This window comes from Triturus cristatus, chromosome 12, assembly GCF_964204655.1.
Source record: "Triturus cristatus chromosome 12, aTriCri1.1, whole genome shotgun sequence".
Lineage (NCBI taxonomy): Eukaryota > Metazoa > Chordata > Amphibia > Caudata > Salamandridae > Triturus > Triturus cristatus.
In genome coordinates this window covers 726800988-726823765 of record NC_140595.1, presented here as the reverse complement: position 1 = coordinate 726823765, position 22778 = coordinate 726800988, and the positions used below count along the sequence as shown (strand labels likewise).

The following is a 22778-nucleotide window of genomic DNA, read 5'->3' as shown; positions in this document are numbered from 1 at the left end:
CGAAGGCCTTTTCTATGTCGACCGACAGCGTACAGGCCTCCGGGAAGACCTCCCGGTCCAGTTCCATCACTCGCAGCAACCTTCTCACAGACGTGGCAGTGCTACGTCGAGGAATGAAGCCCGCCTGATCCGGGTGGACTAAGGCGGCCATATGACCCAGGAGGCGCGACGCCAGTACCTTGCTCAATATCTTATAGTCCACCGTCAACATGGAGAGCGGCCGATAAGCCGTGTGCGCGTCGGCCTTCCCTCCGGGTTTTAATAAGGGGATCACAATCGCCTCCCGAGCAGAGGCGGGTAGACGCCCACGTCGCCAAGCTTCGCCGTAGAGGGCCTGCAGCTGTGGGGCCAACAGGTCCGAAAACTCCGCATAAAACTCGACAGGCAGCCCATCCGCCCCCGGGGTTTTCCGGCGCGCCATATGTCGAATCGCCGCCCGAATTTCACCCAGCGAAATGGCACCGCCAAGTTCTTTCCCCACCTCCGGGTCTAGGCGAGGCAGGCGGGCCTCCAACAAGAAGTCCGCTAGGCCCTCTGGCTCCCCCGCCATGGTGCTGTCGTATAACCCAGCATAATAACCAGCGAACTGCTGATTTATCCCCTTCTGGGAATACACCGGGGCGCCCCCCGCGTCAGCCAAGGCCAGTATCGGTTCCCCCCGGGCCGCCGGGTTCGCCAACCAAGCCAAAAGGGATCCCACCTTATCACGCTCCGCGTGCGCTCTCATTAGGTAGCCTTTATGGTCAAAGCAGCGGAGCCTCTCCACCTGCACCGCCTCGCGCGCCTCAGCGACCGCAGCCAGCTCTCCGGTCCCCGACTGATGCGCCTGTTCCGCCGCCCGCAGCAGGGCCTCCGCCCCCTCCACCTCCTTCAGCAGCGACTTCCTCACCCCAGCCGTGGACGAGATGCAGACCCCCCTGACCACCGCCTTGAGCGCGTCCCATTCCGTCGCCCGGCTTGCCGTCGTACCCGAGTTTTGCTCGAAATATTGTGTTAAGCAGTCGCTAACCTCAGCCCGGAAGACCGGGTCCTCCAGGAACAGGGGGTTAAGACGCCACGTGGGAATAGCTTGCCGCTGCCTGGACCACTGCAACACCCCCAGACAGGGGTTATGATCCGAGAGAGTTTTCGCTAGATACTCACTATGTCGCATCAGCGGTTGGACGTCCGAGGAGCATAATATACCATCCAATCTGACATACAGCTCATGGGGGGCAGAATAGAATGAGTAATCCCTGTCCAGCGGGTGATGAGCACGCCAGGTATCCACCAGACCCCAGGTGCCCTGCCAGCTAGTCCGAGCAGTGGCCACCCGACGCACCGCCGACCGTACCAGGGGGGGGTGGGATCTATCCAACTCCACATCCGTGATAGAATTAAAGTCCCCTCCCAGCACAACCGGCCCCGCCAAATACGCCGCCAACTGCCCTGACAGCCTAGAGAAGAACGCCGCCTGGTCTACATTAGGGGCATATACGCTACACATGCTCAAGTCCCTCCCATCCAGCCGCCCCTGCACTGCTACAAACCTGCCCTCCGGGTCCACCAATGCCACACCACTTAGAAGAATTTCCAAGTGAAACAACTCAATGTTAGCCTATGGAAGAAAAGTGAGTTATCGGCTTTTAGGTAAGTACTCGACTGGCAGAGTTATGGTTCTGGGCATAGACTCAGGGGTCTCCCAGGGGAGTCCCAGCCTACTTGCCAAGCCTTAAACTCCCCTTTTATTACATATAATTTACACCTAAGGTAGGCCCTAGGTAGTCCTAGGTGCATGATGCTATGTAAGTAAAAAATAAGATATGTACTTTGGTGGTTCGCGTGTCCTGTAAGTACCAAACAGTCTATTTCATTTTTCACTACTGTGAGGTCTACCCCTCTCATAGGTTAGCTCTGTGTATTCCCCTATACTTTTTATTTGGTAATTCCATATCGGAGAGGAGTAGCTTTATTTATTTATTGAAAATCCTACTTACTGGTGAGGTTGGATTTAACTTTACTATTTTAGAAATGCCACTTTTAGAGAGTGAACATTTCTCTGCACTTACTGCTCTATTTGCCTGAAACCTGGCCCCAATACACGTCTGGATTGGGCTGGGTGACAGCAAAATTTGTGCCTTCCCTCTAGAGAGCCACAACACAGGTCACTCAACTGCACCTGGGGGGTGAGCTCCGCTCCCCCTCCAACCCCAATAGGTTCAAGAACGATAATTTATGTAAGTAAATACATTATAGCTACAGCTTATAATCATGCGAGTTTAAATCATTTGTTGTTAGATGGTTTGAATATTTGAAAGGATCTGTTTTTAATAGACATTTTACAAAAACCACTGGTACATTTGCTAATTCTGTAAAATTAACACCCAACTGCCGTGACATTGCCAACCACAATGCCGTGACTCGGATTTGAACCGAGGTTGCTGCGGCCACAACGCAGAGTACTAACCACTATACGATCACGGCGAGCTACTTGGGCTCAACGACATACAGTGACATGGAGAATTTATAATTCGGAACACTCAGGGCTGTTCCTGTGATAGGCTGGATGTATTCATTGCTTCCTCATTCCTCATTCAGAGGCTGCGTCTCCTCAGTGGTTGATAGGCTGAAACCGTTTCCTGGCCGCCTGCTTGTGAAATGCCAGGAGTCAAAGATCACACATTACACTTGCGGACCTGTGATGGGACACCAATGCAGAGAAACCCACCTGGCACAGACCTTCTATTCTGTCTATTAGACCTGCATCTTCCCTGCACCTTTCAAGCCATTTGTATGTGAAGCAAGAAAGAGTTAGAGAGTGATCCATCTACACTTTTATAGGGAGGATGTCGCCGTGAGCTCCTCCCAGCTAATCACACGAACAGCAGAAAAGCAAGATAAATACACAGTTGAGGGGTGGGCTGCATGGTTATGTTTTTGAGTAAATATTGAAACTGACCTCAGTGGCTCATTAGCAGAGCTGCGGCTAATGACTGGTGCCAAATCATGATGAAGCAAGCACCATGGCTCGTAGGGGACCCACAACACGCTTTTCTTAGCTCACTGAATTAAAGTATAAACTTCCGCCGTGTGTGAGTGGTAAAGGCTTGTTAATATGGTTCCTTTTCCAATTCAAGTCTGACAACAAGAGGCAGGAACCACGTGGCTTCGGAAGCTCAGGAAAGTAGCCACCAACCACAGAGAAAGAGAGAACTGGCAGTATGAGAGGTGGAGAAAACAGAAGCGGGAGCAAGGAGCTCAAATGAGATTGATGGCGTTTAAATAGAGCGCGTAAAGGAACAGTTACACATCTAAGAAATGGGAAAGACAGACTAGGGAAACAAACACAGAAAGAGCCTGTAGATGAAATTCTCTTCCTGGGACAGCGGGTTAAGAGAAATTACACATGGGGAGGTTAAGCATGTAACACGGGGGAGAATAAAAAAGAAAATGCAGTTTTATGAAGTGTGTTTGCCAATCCAGTCAGCACTTTTGTTCTATTTCTCTCTTTGCGTCTTTTATTGGTAAAGTAACTTTCAAGTGCATGTGCAGGTATGAATGAGAGAGCAACGGTATAATAATTTGAAGCGTTTACACCAGTGCTAAAGTAGGAATGAGGTGTAACAAAGACATGAACGAGGTAGTGATAACAAATATGTGGAGAGGCAATAGTGACACAAAAATAAGCCACCTATTTATAAAACTGAAATGGAAGAAATACTAAAGGTTAACTTCTGAAATTGTAGCCGATAATAAAAAGATTCTCGTTGTTGGCAGGATTCGAACCTGCGCGGGGATACCCCAATGGATTTCTAGTCCATCGCCTTAACCACTCGGCCACAACAACTTGCTGTAAGCTGCCTACAAATATTTTGTTTGAAAGTTTTGAAGTTTTCCCACATCAAAGTACTGATATTCTGCAATGCGCTTTTTAAAAACAATGTTTTTTTCATCATGCACGTTCTGTCCTAAAAACAAAAATTGCATGAGTATATCTCTGGATCTGTAAAAGGATACGCTTGCATTCAAACTCTCTTGTGGCACTCAAGTTTTTTGGACCCTGTTGCACTCTGTTTTTGCGCTGCTTTAAGTCTACGACCCATATTACAGAAGTCAACCATCTCTGAGTATTTGGGACTCCTTTGTAAGTGCCTTATCTTTAATCCTTGAAAAGCTCTATAATAAAGGGGTCTGTCAAAGATTGCTTGAATGGAAGATAAAAGAAGGCCCACTTGTCTCACCAAATGCAGTAGAGAAACATGATGTTTTACTCATGTTATCCTTAGTTCAGTTTTTGTTAGACCTGGCATCCTTAAGGTGGCCTACCAGCAACCTTTTTGCTTTTCACCTCACGTTTTGCTGTATCTTTATGTTGGCCTTAGGACTCTAATCACTTTATCACTACTGTGAGAAAGTGGCTCTGTATATACTGTTCCCAAATAGGTACAGTGTGCACAGAGTCCCCAGTCCCCAGAGGTTTGGCAGAGGCTAAAGTTAGATATAACCTTACTCTCTAAAGTGGTAGCTTGCCGAGCAGTAAGGCAGTATCAGAGTACAGTGTAAAACATTTGTTGTACACACTCAGTCAGCAAATGGTCTCACACACTCAAGAACTGAACTCTAGGCCATTGGTTTGCATACAAAAGATATTGTTGTTTTATTTTAGAACCAACAATAGGTATCAAAATATACTTTCTCAGAATGAGATGCTTTAGTTAAATACTTTGCAATAGGCAATTGACTTTTGCAGGTCATAGTTACAGTTTATTGCAATAGGCAACACAATTTGAATCACAATAATACATTGAGCTCAATGGGAATTTTAAGTTATATGCAATTAATTACTTTCAGGATTACTTTTCTAAATCCAGGACTGGATCCTAGATTCAGTCCTGGGACAGTTCTTGGAAACAAGTGAGTAAATTCGTTTTAGTTTCTGTTGTGATTTTTAAGCAATATTTTGCTATTTTAAAAGTTGTCACTTAGAAACTTTTGCTGATCAAATTACCAATGTTATCCTATAGAAGGAAATTCACTTAGCAGGTAAGTGGGGTTATGGTTACTTTTTCTAGGTCAGTGTTGGATCCTAGATCCAGCACTACTGTACCACCTGTAAGCAGTTGAGAAACTGTGTTTAACCCCTTCAGCGCGGCGGGAATTCCCCCGCGGTGCTGAAGGGTTAGAGCGCGGGCGGGGCCATGACGGAACGGTTCCGTCATGAGCACAGCTCAACCGATGCTCATGACGGAACCGTTCCGTCATGAGCATGGAAGGGGTTAAGTTATACAGGCGATTTTTAAGGAATATTTACATGTTTGCAAAATCGACACTTAGAATAAATTTCACAGAAAAACAGTCAATGGTTTCCTATGGAAGAAAATTCAAGTTACGGGTAAAGTACGTTCTCGTTACTTTTGTAATCCAGTGCTGGGCTCCTAGGCTCAGTACTAGGACATCTATCTAAAACAGGTAAACAATTACGTTTTCACAGTTGGTACGATTTTTAAAGAATATTTGTAAGTTTCAAAAATCGAGACTTAGAAAATTTTCAGCAAAAAGCAGGCAATGATATCCCATGGAAGGAAATTCGAGTTACTGGTAAGTACGGTTAAAATTACTTTTCAGGGTCAGTACTGAGCTCCAAGATGCAGCACTGAGGTCTCTCCTGATAACAGGTGAGTCAATCAGAATTCGTTGTTCGGCTGATTTTAGATGAATATTTTAAAGTTCCAAAACTCCACACCACTTAGAAGAATTTCCAAGTGAAACCACTCAATGTTAGCCTATGGAAGAAAAGTGAGTTATCGGCTTTTAGGTAAGTACTCGACTGGCAGAGTTATGGTTCTGGGCATAGACTCAGGGGTCTCCCAGGGGAGTCCCAGCCTACTTGCCAAGCCTTAAACTCCCCTTTTATTACATATAATTTACACCTAAGGTAGGCCCTAGGTAGTCCTAGGTGCATGATGCTAAGTAAGTAAAAAATAAGATATGTACTTTGGTGGTTCGCGTGTCCTGTAAGTACCAAACAGTCTATTTCATTTTTCACTACTGTGAGGTCTACCCCTCTCATAGGTTAGCTCTGTGTATTCCCCTATACTTTTTATTTGGTAATTCCATATCGGAGAGGAGTAGCTTTATTTATTTATTGAAAATCCTACTTACTGGTGAGTTTGGATTTAACTTTACTATTTTAGAAATGCCACTTTTAGAGCGTGAACATTTCTCTGCACTTACTGCTCTATTTGCCTGAAACCTGGCCCCAATACACGTCTGGATTGGGCTGGGTGACAGCAAAATTTGTGCCTTCCCTCTAGAGAGCCACAACACAGGTCACTCAACTGCACCTGGGGGGTGAGCTCCGCTCCCCCTCCACCCCCAATAGGTTCAAGAACGATAATTTATGTAAGTAAATACATTATAGCTACAGCTTATAATCATGCGAGTTTAAATCATTTGTTGTTAGATGGTTTAAATATTTGAAAGGATCTCTTTTTAATAGACATTTTACAAAAACCACTGGTACATTTGCTAATTCTGTAAAATTAACACCCAACTGCCGTGACATTGCCAACCACAATGCTGTGACTCGGATTCGAACCGAGGTTGCTGCGGCCACAACGCAGAGTACTAACCACTATACGATCACGGCGAGCTACTTGGGCTCAACGACATACAGTGACATGGAGAATTTATAATTCGGAACACTCAGGGCTGTTCCTGTGATAGGCTGGATGTATTCATTGCTTCCTCATTCCTCATTCAGAGGCTGCGTCTCCTCAGTGGTTGATAGGCTGAAACCGTTTCCTGGTCGCCTGCTTGTGAAATGCCAGGAGTCAAAGATCACACATTACACTTGCGGACCTGTGATGGGACACCAATGCAGAGAAACCCACCTGGCACAGACCTTCTATTCTGTCTATTAGACCTGCATCTTCCCTGCACCTTTCAAGCCATTTGTATGTGAAGCAAGAAAGAGTTAGAGAGTGATCGATCTACACTTTTATAGGGAGGATGTCGCCGTGAGCTCCTCCCAGCTAATCACACGAACATCAGAAAAGCAAGATAAATACACAGTTGAGGGGTGGGCTGCATGGTTATGTTTTTGAGTAAATATTGAAACTGACCTCAGTGGCTCATTAGCAGAGCTGCGGCTAATGACTGGTGCCAAATCATGATGAAGCAAGCACCATGGCTCGTAGGGGACCCACAACACGCTTTTCTTAGCTCACTGAATTAAAGTATAAACTTCCGCCGTGTGTGAGTGGTAAAGGCTTGTTAATATGGTTCCTTTTCCAATTCAAGTCTGACAACAAGAGGCAGGAACCACGTGGCTTCGGAAGCTCAGGAAAGTAGCCACCAACCACAGAGAAAGAGAGAACTGGCAGTATGAGAGGTGGAGAAAACAGAAGCGGGAGCAAGGAGCTCAAATGAGATTGATGGCGTTTAAATAGAGCGCGTAAAGGAACAGTTACACAGCTAAGAAATGGGAAAGACAGACTAGGGAAAAAAACACAGAAAGAGCCTGTAGATGAAATTCTCTTCCTGGGACAGCAGGTTAAGAGAAATTACACATGGGGAGGTTAAGCATGTAACACGGGGGAGAATAAAAAAGAAAATGCAGTTTTATGAAGTGTGTTTGCCAATCCAGCCAGCACTTTTGTTCTATTTCTCTCTTTGCGTCTTTTATTGGTAAAGTAACTTTCAAGTGCATGCGCAGGTATGAATGAGAGAGCAACGGTATAATAATTTGAAGCGTTTACACCAGTGCTAAAGTAGGAATGAGGTGTAGCAAAGACATGAAAGAGGTAGCGATAACAAATATGTGGAGAGGCAATAGTGACACAAAAATAAGCCACCTATTTATAAAACTGAAATGGAAGAAATACTAAAGGTTAACTTCTGAAATTGTAGCCGATAATAAAAAGATTCTCGTTGTTGGCAGGATTCGAACCTGCGCGGGGATACCCCAATGGATTTCGAGTCCATCGCCTTAACCACTCGGCCACAACAACTTGCTGTAAGCTGCCTACAAATATTTTGTTTGAAAGTTTTGAAGTTTTCCCACATCAAAGTACTGATATTCTGCAATGCGCTTTTTAAAAACAATGTTTTTTTCATCATGCACGTTCTGGCCTAAAAACAAAAATTGCATGAGTATATCTCTGGATCTGTAAAAGGATACGCTTGCATTCAAACTCTCTTGTGGCACTCAAGTTTTTTGGACCCTGTTGCACTCTGTTTTTGCGCTGCTTTTAGTCTACGACCCATATTACAGAAGTCAACCATCTCTGAGTATTTGGGACTCCTTTGTAAGTGCCTTATCTTTAATCCTTGAAAAGCTCTATAATAAAGGGGTCTGTCAAAGATTGCTTGAATGGAAGATAAAAGAAGGCCCACTTGTCTCACCAAATGCAGTAGAGAAACCTGATGTTTTACTCATGTTATCCTTAGTTCAGTTTTTGTTAGACCTGGCATCCTTAAGGTGGCCTACCAGCAACCTTTTTGCTTTTCACCTCACGTTTTGCTGTATCTTTATGTTGGCCTTAGGACTCTAATCACTTTATCACTACTGTGAGAAAGTGGCTCTGTATATACTGTTCCCAAATAGGTACAGTGTGCACAGAGTCCCCAGTCCCCAGAGGTTTGGCAGAGGCTAAAGTTAGATATAACCTTACTCTCTAAAGTGGTAGCTTGCCGAGCAGTAAGGCAGTATCAGAGTACAGATTAAAACATTTGTTGTACACACTCAGTCAGCAAATGGTCTCACACACTCAAGAACTGAACTCTAGGCCATTGGTTTGCATACAAAAGATATTGTTGTTTTATTTTAGAACCAACAATAGGTATCAAAATATACTTTCTCAGAATGAGATGCTTTAGTTAAATACTTTGCAATAGGCAATTGACTTTTGCAGGTCATAGTTACAGTTTATTGCAATAGGCAACACAATTTGAATCACAATAATACATTGAGCTCAATGGGAATTTTAAGTTATATGCAATTAATTACTTTCAGGATTACTTTTCTAAATCCAGGACTGGATCCTAGATTCAGTCCTGGGACAGTTCTTGGAAACAAGTGAGTAAATTCGTTTTAGTTACTGTTGTGATTTTTAAGCAATATTTTGCTATTTTAAAAGTTGACACTTCGAAACTTTTGCTGATCAAATTACCAATGTTATCCTATGGAAGGAAATTCACTTAGCAGGTAAGTGGGGTTATGGTTACTTTTTCTAGGTCAGTGTTGGATCCTAGATCCAGCACTACTGTACCACCTGTAAGCAGTTGAGAAACTGCGTTTAAGTTATACAGGCGATTTTTAAGGAATATTTACATGTTTGCAAAATCGACACTTCGAAGAAATTTCACAGAAAAACAGTCAATGGTTTCCTATGGAAGAAAATTCAAGTTACGGGTAAAGTACGTTCTCGTTACTTTTGTAATCCAGTGCTGGGCTCCTAGGCTCAGTACTGGGACATCTATCTAAAACAGGTAAACAATTACGTTTTCACAGTCGGTACGATTTTTAAAGAATATTTGTAAGTTTCAAAAATCGACACTTAGAAAATTTTCAGCAAAAAGCAGGCAATGATATCCCATGGAAGGAAATTCGAGTTACTGGTAAGTACGGTTAAAATTACTTTTCAGGGTCAGTACTGAGCTCCAAGATGCAGCACTGAGGTCTCTCCTGATAACAGGTGAGTAAATCAGAATTCGTTGTTCGGCTGATTTTAGATGAATATTTTAAAGTTCCAAAACTCCACACCACTTTTTTTTTTTTTGTTGAAACATTTTTTTATTGTTTTCATACACAGCAATACAACAACCAACCCTCAATCCCCGCCCAGTCAGGAAATACCCCCCATATACCAGCATTTCCACTCAGCTGTCCCACCCGGCCCCTTCCCCCCCCGCCCCCCACCCTCTGTCAGTGTGCCTCCGCCTGCTACCCCGGTCCCCCGCTCGATGCTTCCCCTCCCCTCAGTCAATGCAATACAGGAGCCCCACCTCTCCCTACAGCCACAATACCTTCCCCCCAACCCTATCCAGAGTGCAGTCGGTCAGGGCCCGCCAGTCGCCTCCACTACTCCCCACTCCCCACTACCACTTCCTCATCAGGCCCGCTCCCTTCCTCCCCCGGCTCGGACATCAGCCCCTGGAGTTCTACCACCAACGCTTCCCACGCCCGGGCTGTCGCTAGCGCTTTTTCGTCATCTCGCCGGAGGGCCAGTTGCACCCGGAGCGTGCCCTCAGCCCCCGCCCAGCGCTCCAGGGCTGATCTCCAGCGCAGGAAACTGGGTCCCCCCCGGGATTTCCAGTGCAGCGTCAATTCCCTCTTGGCCAATATCAGCCCTAAATCATAGAATTTGCTCGTGACCTTTGTGCGACGGGTGTGGGGGAACCAAAGCAGCAAGCAGGTGCCCATCTCCGGACCAATGGAGCGATCCGTAACCTGGTTCAGGCACTCCACCACCGCTTCCCAGTAGTCCCCCAACTGCCTACAGGCCCAAAACATGTGTCGAAAGTCTGCTCCGTCCGCCCCGCACCGCGGACACTGAGAGTGCGCTCCCCCGAAATATTGTAAAACCTTTGCCGGCGTCAGGTACGCTCTGTGTAGTGTAAAAAACTGGACAAGCTGGAACCTGGCATTCCTCGTCCCCTTCCATGCCCTCCGCACCAGCGTGGACCACGTGGATTCAGGGATCTCCTTCCCCAGGTCCGCCTCCCACTTTCCCCTCAAGGCGCCCAATGGGGGGAGGCTCTCCGTTGACAGCCTACGATAAAGGCATGTGATGGCCTTGGTCGTCCCCGCCGCCATCACCACATATTGGCAACCCGTGGCAGTCGGGGGCTCCGACAGCCCCACATTCCAATGCCTCTGAAGGCTCGCCACCAAGGCCGCATGGAGCAGGAAGTCTCCCCGCGGAAGCCCATAAGAGTCCTGCAAGTCTTGGAAAGGCAGTAGTGTTCCCTCTCGAAATAGATCCCCTACCATCTGGACCCCCATTTCCTCCCAGACCGCCAACCCCGACCAGTCACCTCCATGCGGGAACGCCGTGCACATCCCCAGGGGGATCTCAGGGGCATAGGGGTGAACTATGGCGGCCTTTCTCTGGCATCTATTCCAACATAACCGGAGGGTACGCTCCTCCATGGTGAGCTGGGCGAGGTCCAGCCTCTGGTGAAGGACTATAAAGGCCAGCACGTGGCGCGGGATTAGCCTGCCCTGGGGACCGTCCGGGCCCCTGTACTCCCTGGCCACCGCCTGTGTGAGCCACTGGAGCTGGGCCGCCAGATAATACCATTCGAAATCCGGAGCCGCCAAGCCTCCCTCCGCCCGCGGTCGCCGCAAGGTGGTCAGCGCCACTCGACGCCTCCCCGAACCCCAAATGAAGCTTGTGGTGAGTACCCGCAGTGCCGCAAAAAATGACGCTGGGATCCATATTGGAAGGGTGCGAAAATAGTAAAGGAGCCGCGGCAGCGCCACCATTTTCAGCAGCGCCACCCTCCCAGCACACGAGAGCGGGAGCGTTTTCCAAAATCCCATACTACCCCTTAGGCCACGAAGCGCCCTACCCACATTACCGTCCAGCAAATCAGCCTGGGTATGATAGATGTTAACCCCCAGATAACGGAGACAGCTGCCTTCCCAGCGGATTTGGCCTAACGCCTGCGGGGGCTGTCCCCCTCGCGACAGCGGGAACAAACAGGTTTTACGCCAATTGACCTTAAGCCCGGACAGCCGACCAAACACCTCCAATAAGGCCACCGCTCCCTTCAGTGCACCCGCCGCGTCCTCCAAGAACATCAGTAGATCGTCCGCATAGAGGGAGATATAATGCGTATCCTCCCGCAAATCCACCCCTACATACGCACCCCCTCGTCGGGCATGAGCCGCCAATGGTTCAATGGCCAGCGCGAACAGCAGGGGGGAGAGGGAACACCCCTGTCTCGTCCCCCTCCGGACATGGTATGAGGCCGATATGGTGACCCCTGTCTTCACCCGGGCTGTAGCCTCGCTATAAAGTAACGAGGTCCAGCGCACAAAGTCCTCCCCCAAGCCGAACTCCCGCAACACTCGGTACAAATAAGGCCACTCCACACTGTCGAAGGCCTTTTCTATGTCGACCGACAGCGTACAGGCCTCCGGGAAGACCTCCCGGTCCAAGTCCATCACTCGCAGCAACCTTCTCACAGACGTGGCAGTGCTACGTCGAGGAATGAAGCCCGCCTGATCCGGGTGGACTAAGGCGGCCATATGACCCAGGAGGCGCGACGCCAGTACCTTGCTCAATATCTTATAGTCCACCGTCAACATGGAGAGCGGCCGATAAGCCGTGTGCGCGTCGGCCTTCCCTCCGGGTTTTAATAAGGGGATCACAATCGCCTCCCGAGCAGAGGCGGGTAGACGCCCACGTCGCCAAGCTTCGCCGTAGAGGGCCTGCAGCTGTGGGGCCAACAGGTCCGAAAACTCCGCATAAAACTCGACAGGCAGCCCATCCGCCCCCGGGGTTTTCCGGCGCGCCATATGTCGAATCGCCGCCCGAATTTCACCCAGCGAAATGGCACCGCCAAGTTCTTTCCCCACCTCCGGGTCTAGGCGAGGCAGGCGGGCCTCCAACAAGAAGTCCGCTAGGCCCTCTGGCTCCCCCGCCATGGTGCTGTCGTATAACCCAGCATAATAACCAGCGAACTGCTGATTTATCCCCTTCTGGGAATACACCGGGGCGCCCCCCGCGTCAGCCAAGGCCAGTATCGGTTCCCCCCGGGCCGCCGGGTTCGCCAACCAAGCCAAAAGGGATCCCACCTTATCACGCTCCGCGTGCGCTCTCATTAGGTAGCCTTTATGGTCAAAGCAGCGGAGCCTCTCCACCTGCACCGCCTCGCGCGCCTCAGCGACCGCAGCCAGCTCTCCGGTCCCCGACTGATGCGCCTGTTCCGCCGCCCGCAGCAGGGCCTCCGCCCCCTCCACCTCCTTCAGCAGCGACTTCCTCACCCCAGCCGTGGACGAGATGCAGACCCCCCTGACCACCGCCTTGAGCGCGTCCCATTCCGTCGCCCGGCTTGCCGTCGTACCCGAGTTTTGCTCGAAATATTGTGTTAAGCAGTCGCTAACCTCAGCCCGGAAGACCGGGTCCTCCAGGAACAGGGGGTTAAGACGCCACGTGGGAATAGCTTGCCGCTGCCTGGACCACTGCAACACCCCCAGACAGGGGTTATGATCCGAGAGAGTTTTCGCTAGATACTCACTATGTCGCATCAGCGGTTGGACGTCCGAGGAGCATAATATACCATCCAATCTGACATACAGCTCATGGGGGGCAGAATAGAATGAGTAATCCCTGTCCAGCGGGTGATGAGCACGCCAGGTATCCACCAGACCCCAGGTGCCCTGCCAGCTACTCCGAGCAGTGGCCACCCGACGCACCGCCGACCGTACCAGGGGGGGGTGGGATCTATCCAACTCCACATCCGTGATAGAATTAAAGTCCCCTCCCAGCACAACCGGCCCCGCCAAATACGCCGCCAACTGCCCTGACAGCCTAGAGAAGAACGCCGCCTGGTCTACATTAGGGGCATATACGCTACACATGCTCAAGTCCCTCCCATCCAGCCGCCCCTGCACTGCTACAAACCTGCCCTCCGGGTCCACCAATGCCACACCACTTAGAAGAATTTCCAAGTGAAACAACTCAATGTTAGCCTATGGAAGAAAAGTGAGTTATCGGCTTTTAGGTAAGTACTCGACTGGCAGAGTTATGGTTCTGGGCATAGACTCAGGGGTCTCCCAGGGGAGTCCCAGCCTACTTGCCAAGCCTTAAACTCCCCTTTTATTACATATAATTTACACCTAAGGTAGGCCCTAGGTAGTCCTAGGTGCATGATGCTATGTAAGTAAAAAATAAGATATGTACTTTGGTGGTTCGCGTGTCCTGTAAGTACCAAACAGTCTATTTCATTTTTCACTACTGTGAGGTCTACCCCTCTCATAGGTTAGCTCTGTGTATTCCCCTATACTTTTTATTTGGTAATTCCATATCGGAGAGGAGTAGCTTTATTTATTTATTGAAAATCCTACTTACTGGTGAGGTTGGATTTAACTTTACTATTTTAGAAATGCCACTTTTAGAGAGTGAACATTTCTCTGCACTTACTGCTCTATTTGCCTGAAACCTGGCCCCAATACACGTCTGGATTGGGCTGGGTGACAGCAAAATTTGTGCCTTCCCTCTAGAGAGCCACAACACAGGTCACTCAACTGCACCTGGGGGGTGAGCTCCGCTCCCCCTCCAACCCCAATAGGTTCAAGAACGATAATTTATGTAAGTAAATACATTATAGCTACAGCTTATAATCATGCGAGTTTAAATCATTTGTTGTTAGATGGTTTGAATATTTGAAAGGATCTGTTTTTAATAGACATTTTACAAAAACCACTGGTACATTTGCTAATTCTGTAAAATTAACACCCAACTGCCGTGACATTGCCAACCACAATGCCGTGACTCGGATTTGAACCGAGGTTGCTGCGGCCACAACGCAGAGTACTAACCACTATACGATCACGGCGAGCTACTTGGGCTCAACGACATACAGTGACATGGAGAATTTATAATTCGGAACACTCAGGGCTGTTCCTGTGATAGGCTGGATGTATTCATTGCTTCCTCATTCCTCATTCAGAGGCTGCGTCTCCTCAGTGGTTGATAGGCTGAAACCGTTTCCTGGCCGCCTGCTTGTGAAATGCCAGGAGTCAAAGATCACACATTACACTTGCGGACCTGTGATGGGACACCAATGCAGAGAAACCCACCTGGCACAGACCTTCTATTCTGTCTATTAGACCTGCATCTTCCCTGCACCTTTCAAGCCATTTGTATGTGAAGCAAGAAAGAGTTAGAGAGTGATCCATCTACACTTTTATAGGGAGGATGTCGCCGTGAGCTCCTCCCAGCTAATCAGACGAACAGCAGAAAAGCAAGATAAATACACAGTTGAGGGGTGGGCTGCATGGTTATGTTTTTGAGTAAATATTGAAACTGACCTCAGTGGCTCATTAGCAGAGCTGCGGCTAATGACTGGTGCCAAATCATGATGAAGCAAGCACCATGGCTCGTAGGGGACCCACAACACGCTTTTCTTAGCTCACTGAATTAAAGTATAAACTTCCGCCGTGTGTGAGTGGTAAAGGCTTGTTAATATGGTTCCTTTTCCAATTCAAGTCTGACAACAAGAGGCAGGAACCACGTGGCTTCGGAAGCTCAGGAAAGTAGCCACCAACCACAGAGAAAGAGAGAACTGGCAGTATGAGAGGTGGAGAAAACAGAAGCGGGAGCAAGGAGCTCAAATGAGATTGATGGCGTTTAAATAGAGCGCGTAAAGGAACAGTTACACATCTAAGAAATGGGAAAGACAGACTAGGGAAACAAACACAGAAAGAGCCTGTAGATGAAATTCTCTTCCTGGGACAGCGGGTTAAGAGAAATTACACATGGGGAGGTTAAGCATGTAACACGGGGGAGAATAAAAAAGAAAATGCAGTTTTATGAAGTGTGTTTGCCAATCCAGTCAGCACTTTTGTTCTATTTCTCTCTTTGCGTCTTTTATTGGTAAAGTAACTTTCAAGTGCATGAGCAGGTATGAATGAGAGAGCAACGGTATAATAATTTGAAGCGTTTACACCAGTGCTAAAGTAGGAATGAGGTGTAACAAAGACATGAACGAGGTAGTGATAACAAATATGTGGAGAGGCAATAGTGACACAAAAATAAGCCACCTATTTATAAAACTGAAATGGAAGAAATACTAAAGGTTAACTTCTGAAATTGTAGCCGATAATAAAAAGATTCTCGTTGTTGGCAGGATTCGAACCTGCGCGGGGATACCCCAATGGATTTCTAGTCCATCGCCTTAACCACTCGGCCACAACAACTTGCTGTAAGCTGCCTACAAATATTTTGTTTGAAAGTTTTGAAGTTTTCCCACATCAAAGTACTGATATTCTGCAATGCGCTTTTTAAAAACAATGTTTTTTTCATCATGCACGTTCTGTCCTAAAAACAAAAATTGCATGAGTATATCTCTGGATCTGTAAAAGGATACGCTTGCATTCAAACTCTCTTGTGGCACTCAAGTTTTTTGGACCCTGTTGCACTCTGTTTTTGCGCTGCTTTAAGTCTACGACCCATATTACAGAAGTCAACCATCTCTGAGTATTTGGGACTCCTTTGTAAGTGCCTTATCTTTAATCCTTGAAAAGCTCTATAATAAAGGGGTCTGTCAAAGATTGCTTGAATGGAAGATAAAAGAAGGCCCACTTGTCTCACCAAATGCAGTAGAGAAACATGATGTTTTACTCATGTTATCCTTAGTTCAGTTTTTGTTAGACCTGGCATCCTTAAGGTGGCCTACCAGCAACCTTTTTGCTTTTCACCTCACGTTTTGCTGTATCTTTATGTTGGCCTTAGGACTCTAATCACTTTATCACTACTGTGAGAAAGTGGCTCTGTATATACTGTTCCCAAATAGGTACAGTGTGCACAGAGTCCCCAGTCCCCAGAGGTTTGGCAGAGGCTAAAGTTAGATATAACCTTACTCTCTAAAGTGGTAGCTTGCCGAGCAGTAAGGCAGTATCAGAGTACAGTGTAAAACATTTGTTGTACACACTCAGTCAGCAAATGGTCTCACACACTCAAGAACTGAACTCTAGGCCATTGGTTTGCATACAAAAGATATTGTTGTTTTATTTTAGAACCAACAATAGGTATCAAAATATACTTTCTCAGAATGAGATGCTTTAGTTAAATACTTTGCAATAGGCAATTGACTTTTGCAGGTCATAGTTACAGTTTATTGCAATAGGCAACACAATTTGAATCACAATAATACATTGAGCTCAATGGGAATTTTAAGTTATATGCAATTAATTACTTTCAGGATTACTTTTCTAAATCCAGGACTGGATCCTAGATTCAGTCCTGGGACAGTTCTTGGAAACAAGTGAGTAAATTCGTTTTAGTTTCTGTTGTGATTTTTAAGCAATATTTTGCTATTTTAAAAGTTGTCACTTAGAAACTTTTGCTGATCAAATTACCAATGTTATCCTATAGAAGGAAATTCACTTAGCAGGTAAGTGGGGTTATGGTTACTTTTTCTAGGTCAGTGTTGGATCCTAGATCCAGCACTACTGTACCACCTGTAAGCAGTTGAGAAACTGTGTTTAAGTTATACAGGCGATTTTTAAGGAATATTTACATGTTTGCAAAATCGACACTTAGAATAAATTTCACAGAAAAACAGTCAATGGTTTCCTATGGAAGAAAATTCAAGTTACGGGTAAAGTACGTTCTCGTTACTTTTGTAATCCAGTGCTGGGCTCCTAGGCTCAGTACTAGGACATCTATCTAAAACAGGTAAACAATTACGTTTTCACAGTTGGTACGATTTTTAAAGAATATTTGTAAGTTTCAAAAATCGAGACTTAGAAAATTTTCAGCAAAAAGCAGGCAATGATATCCCATGGAAGGAAATTCGAGTTACTGGTAAGTACGGTTAAAATTACTTTTCAGGGTCAGTACTGAGCTCCAAGATGCAGCACTGAGGTCTCTCCTGATAACAGGTGAGTCAATCAGAATTCGTTGTTCGGCTGATTTTAGATGAATATTTTAAAGTTCCAAAACTCCACACCACTTAGAAGAATTTCCAAGTGAAACCACTCAATGTTAGCCTATGGAAGAAAAGTGAGTTATCGGCTTTTAGGTAAGTACTCGACTGGCAGAGTTATGGTTCTGGGCATAGACTCAGGGGTCTCCCAGGGGAGTCCCAGCCTACTTGCCAAGCCTTAAACTCCCCTTTTATTACATATAATTTACACCTAAGGTAGGCCCTAGGTAGTCCTAGGTGCATGATGCTAAGTAAGTAAAAAATAAGATATGTACTTTGGTGGTTCGCGTGTCCTGTAAGTACCAAACAGTCTATTTCATTTTTCACTACTGTGAGGTCTACCCCTCTCATAGGTTAGCTCTGTGTATTCCCCTATACTTTTTATTTGGTAATTCCATATCGAAGAGGAGTAGCTTTATTTATTTATTGAAAATCCTACTTACTGGTGAGTTTGGATTTAACTTTACTATTTTAGAAATGCCACTTTTAGAGCGTGAACATTTCTCTGCACTTACTGCTCTATTTGCCTGAAACCTGGCCCCAATACACGTCTGGATTGGGCTGGGTGACAGCAAAATTTGTGCCTTCCCTCTAGAGAGCCACAACACAGGTCACTCAACTGCACCTGGGGGGTGAGCTCCGCTCCCCCTCCACCCCCAATAGGTTCAAGAACGATAATTTATGTAAGTAAATACATTATAGCTACAGCTTATAATCATGCGAGTTTAAATCATTTGTTGTTAGATGGTTTAAATATTTGAAAGGATCTCTTTTTAATAGACATTTTACAAAAAACACTGGTACATTTGCTAATTCTGTAAAATTAACACCCAACTGCCGTGACATTGCCAACCACAATGCTGTGACTCGGATTCGAACCGAGGTTGCTGCGGCCACAACGCAGAGTACTAACCACTATACGATCACGGCGAGCTACTTGGGCTCAACGACATACAGTGACATGGAGAATTTATAATTCGGAACACTCAGGGCTGTTCCTGTGATAGGCTGGATGTATTCATTGCTTCCTCATTCCTCATTCAGAGGCTGCGTCTCCTCAGTGGTTGATAGGCTGAAACCGTTTCCTGGTCGCCTGCTTGTGAAATGCCAGGAGTCAAAGATCACACATTACACTTGCGGACCTGTGATGGGACACCAATGCAGAGAAACCCACCTGGCACAGACCTTCTATTCTGTCTATTAGACCTGCATCTTCCCTGCACCTTTCAAGCCATTTGTATGTGAAGCAAGAAAGAGTTAGAGAGTGATCGATCTACACTTTTATAGGGAGGATGTCGCCGTGAGCTCCTCCCAGCTAATCACACGAACATCAGAAAAGCAAGATAAATACACAGTTGAGGGGTGGGCTGCATGGTTATGTTTTTGAGTAAATATTGAAACTGACCTCAGTGGCTCATTAGCAGAGCTGCGGCTAATGACTGGTGCCAAATCATGATGAAGCAAGCACCATGGCTCGTAGGGGACCCACAACACGCTTTTCTTAGCTCACTGAATTAAAGTATAAACTTCCGCCGTGTGTGAGTGGTAAAGGCTTGTTAATATGGTTCCTTTTCCAATTCAAGTCTGACAACAAGAGGCAGGAACCACGTGGCTTCGGAAGCTCAGGAAAGTAGCCACCAACCACAGAGAAAGAGAGAACTGGCAGTATGAGAGGTGGAGAAAACAGAAGCGGGAGCAAGGAGCTCAAATGAGATTGATGGCGTTTAAATAGAGCGCGTAAAGGAACAGTTACACAGCTAAGAAATGGGAAAGACAGACTAGGGAAAAAAACACAGAAAGAGCCTGTAGATGAAATTCTCTTCCTGGGACAGCAGGTTAAGAGAAATTACACATGGGGAGGTTAAGCATGTAACACGGGGGAGAATAAAAAAGAAAATGCAGTTTTATGAAGTGTGTTTGCCAATCCAGCCAGCACTTTTGTTCTATTTCTCTCTTTGCGTCTTTTATTGGTAAAGTAACTTTCAAGTGCATGCGCAGGTATGAATGAGAGAGCAACGGTATAATAATTTGAAGCGTTTACACCAGTGCTAAAGTAGGAATGAGGTGTAGCAAAGACATGAAAGAGGTAGCGATAACAAATATGTGGAGAGGCAATAGTGACACAAAAATAAGCCACCTATTTATAAAACTGAAATGGAAGAAATACTAAAGGTTAACTTCTGAAATTGTAGCCGATAATAAAAAGATTCTCGTTGTTGGCAGGATTCGAACCTGCGCGGGGATACCCCAATTGATTTCGAGTCCATCGCCTTAACCACTCGGCCACAACAACTTGCTGTAAGCTGCCTACAAATATTTTGTTTGAAAGTTTTGAAGTTTTCCCACATCAAAGTACTGATATTCTGCAATGCGCTTTTTAAAAACAATGTTTTTTTCATCATGCACGTTCTGTCCTAAAAACAAAAATTGCATGAGTATATCTCTGGATCTGTAAAAGGATACGCTTGCATTCAAACTCTCTTGTGGCACTCAAGTTTTTTGGACCCTGTTGCACTCTGTTTTTGCGCTGCTTTTAGTCTACGACCCATATTACAGAAGTCAACCATCTCTGAGTATTTGGGACTCTTTTGTAAGTGCCTTATCTTTAATCCTTGAAAAGCTCTATAATAAAGGGGTCTGTCAAAGATTGCTTGAATGGAAGATAAAAGAAGGCCCACTTGTCTCACCAAATGCAGTAGAGAAACCTGATGTTTTACTCATGTTATCCTTAGTTCAGTTTTTGTTAGACCTGGCATCCTTAAGGTGGCCTACCAGCAACCTTTTTGCTTTTCACCTCACGTTTTGCTGTATCTTTATGTTGGCCTTAGGACTCTAATCACTTTATCACTACTGTGAGAAAGTGGCTCTGTATATACTGTTCCCAAATAGGTACAGTGTGCATAGCGTCCCCAGTCCCCAGAGGTTTGGCAGAGGCTAAAGTTAGATATAACCTTACTCTCTAAAGTGGTAGCTTGCCGAGCAGTAAGGCAGTATCAGAGTACAGTGTAAAACATTTGTTGTACACACTCAGTCAGCAAATGGTCTCACACACTCAAGAACTGAACTCTAGGCCATTGGTTTGCATAAAAAAGATATTGTTGTTTAATTTTAGAACCAACAATAGGTATCAAAATATACTTTCTCAGAATGAGATGCTTTAGTTAAATACTTTGCAATAGGCAATTGACTTTTGCAGGTCATAGTTACAGTTTATTGCAATAGGCAACACAATTTGAATCACAATAATACATTGAGCTCAATGGGAATTTTAAGTTATATGCAATTAATTACTTTCAGGATTACTTTTCTAAATCCAGGACTGGATCCTAGATTCAGTCCTGGGACAGTTCTTGGAAACAAGTGAGTAAATTCGTTTTAGTTACTGTTGTGATTTTTAAACAATATTTTGCTATTTTAAAAGTTGACACTTAGAAACTTTTGCTGATCAAATTACCAATGTTATCCTATGGAAGGAAATTCACTTAGCAGGTAAGTGGGGTTATGGTTACTTTTTCTAGGTCAGTGTTGGATCCTAGATCCAGCACTACTGTACCACCTGTAAGCAGTTGAGAAACTGCGTTTAAGTTATACAGGCGATTTTTAAGGAATATTTACATGTTTGCAAAATCGACACTTAGAAGAAATTTCACAGAAAAACAGTCAATGGTTTCCTACGGAAGAAAATTCAAGTTACGGGTAAAGTACGTTCTCGTTACTTTTGTAATCCAGTGCTGGGCTCCTAGGCTCAGTACTGGGACATCTATCTAAAACAGGTAAACAATTACGTTTTCACAGTTCGTACGATTTTTAAAGAATATTTGTAAGTTTCAAAAATCGACACTTAGAAAATTTTCAGCAAAAAGCAGGCAATGATATCCCATGGAAGGAAATTCGAGTTACTGGTAAGTACGGTTAAAATTACTTTTCAGGGTCAGTACTGAGCTCCAAGATGCAGCACTGAGGTCTCTCCTGATAACAGGTGAGTAAATCAGAATTCGTTGTTCGGCTGATTTTAGATGAATATTTTAAAGTTCCAAAACTCCACACCACTTAGAAGAATTTCCAAGTGAAACCACTCAATGTTAGCCTATGGAAGAAAAGTGAGTTATCGGCTTTTAGGTAAGTACTCGACTGGCAGAGTTATGGTTCTGGGCATAGACTCAGGGGTATCCCAGGGGAATCCCCAGCATACTTGCCAAGCCTTAAACTCCCCTTTTATTACATATAATTTACACCTAAGGTAGGCCCTAGGTAGTCCTAGGTGCATGATGCTATGTAAGTAAAAAATAAGATATGTACTTTGGTGGTTCGTGTGTCCTGTAAGTACCAAACAGTCTATTTCATTTTTCACTACTGTGAGGTCTACCCCTCTCATAGGTTAGCTCTGTGTATTCCCCTATACTTTTTATTTGGTAATTCCATATCGGAGAGGAGTAGCTTTATTTATTTATTGAAAATCCTACTTACTGGTGAGGTTGGATTTAACTTTACTATTTTAGAAATGCCACTTTTAGAGAGTGAACATTTCTCTGCACTTACTGCTCTATTTGCCTGAAACCTGGCCCCAATACACGTCTGGATTGGGCTGGGTGACAGCAAAATTTGTGCCTTCCCTCTAGAGAGCCACAACACAGGTCACTCAACTGCACCTGGGGGGTGAGCTCCGCTCCCCCTCCACCCCCAATAGGTTCAAGAACGATAATTTATGTAAGTAAATACATTATAGCTACAGCTTATAATCATGCGAGTTTAAATCATTTGTTGTTAGATGGTTTAAATATTTGAAAGGATCTCTTTTTAATAGACATTTTACAAAAACCACTGGTACATTTGCTAATTCTGTAAAATTAACACCCAACTGCCGTGACATTGCCAACCACAATGCTGTGACTCGGATTCGAACCGAGGTTGCTGCGGCCACAACGCAGAGTACTAACCACTATACGATCACGGCGAGCTACTTGGGCTCAACGACATACAGTGACATGGAGAATTTATAATTCGGAACACTCAGGGCTGTTCCTGTGATAGGCTGGATGTATTCATTGCTTCCTCATTCCTCATTCAGAGGCTGCGTCTCCTCAGTGGTTGATAGGCTGAAACCGTTTCCTGGTCGCCTGCTTGTGAAATGCCAG

General features: G+C 45.5%; 6 non-coding genes across 6 annotated transcripts; all 6 read right to left on the bottom strand.

Annotated features, from left to right (window-relative positions):
* Positions 1–2391: 2391 nt before the first annotated feature.
* TRNAH-GUG (transfer RNA histidin (anticodon GUG)) lies at positions 2392–2463 on the bottom strand. Its single transcript has one exon. It is a non-coding gene; the product is annotated as a tRNA-His (tRNA).
* Positions 2464–3744: 1281 nt separating this feature from the next.
* On the bottom strand, positions 3745–3826 carry TRNAS-AGA (transfer RNA serine (anticodon AGA)). The gene has a single exon. It is a non-coding gene; the product is annotated as a tRNA-Ser (tRNA).
* A 4083-nt stretch (positions 3827–7909) lies between these two features.
* TRNAS-CGA (transfer RNA serine (anticodon CGA)) lies at positions 7910–7991 on the bottom strand. Its single transcript has one exon. It is a non-coding gene; the product is annotated as a tRNA-Ser (tRNA).
* Positions 7992–14478: 6487 nt separating this feature from the next.
* Positions 14479–14550, bottom strand: TRNAH-GUG (transfer RNA histidin (anticodon GUG)). The gene has a single exon. It is a non-coding gene; the product is annotated as a tRNA-His (tRNA).
* A 1281-nt stretch (positions 14551–15831) lies between these two features.
* Positions 15832–15913, bottom strand: TRNAS-AGA (transfer RNA serine (anticodon AGA)). The gene has a single exon. It is a non-coding gene; the product is annotated as a tRNA-Ser (tRNA).
* Positions 15914–19854: 3941 nt separating this feature from the next.
* TRNAS-CGA (transfer RNA serine (anticodon CGA)) lies at positions 19855–19936 on the bottom strand. The gene has a single exon. It is a non-coding gene; the product is annotated as a tRNA-Ser (tRNA).
* Positions 19937–22778: the final 2842 nt, after the last annotated feature.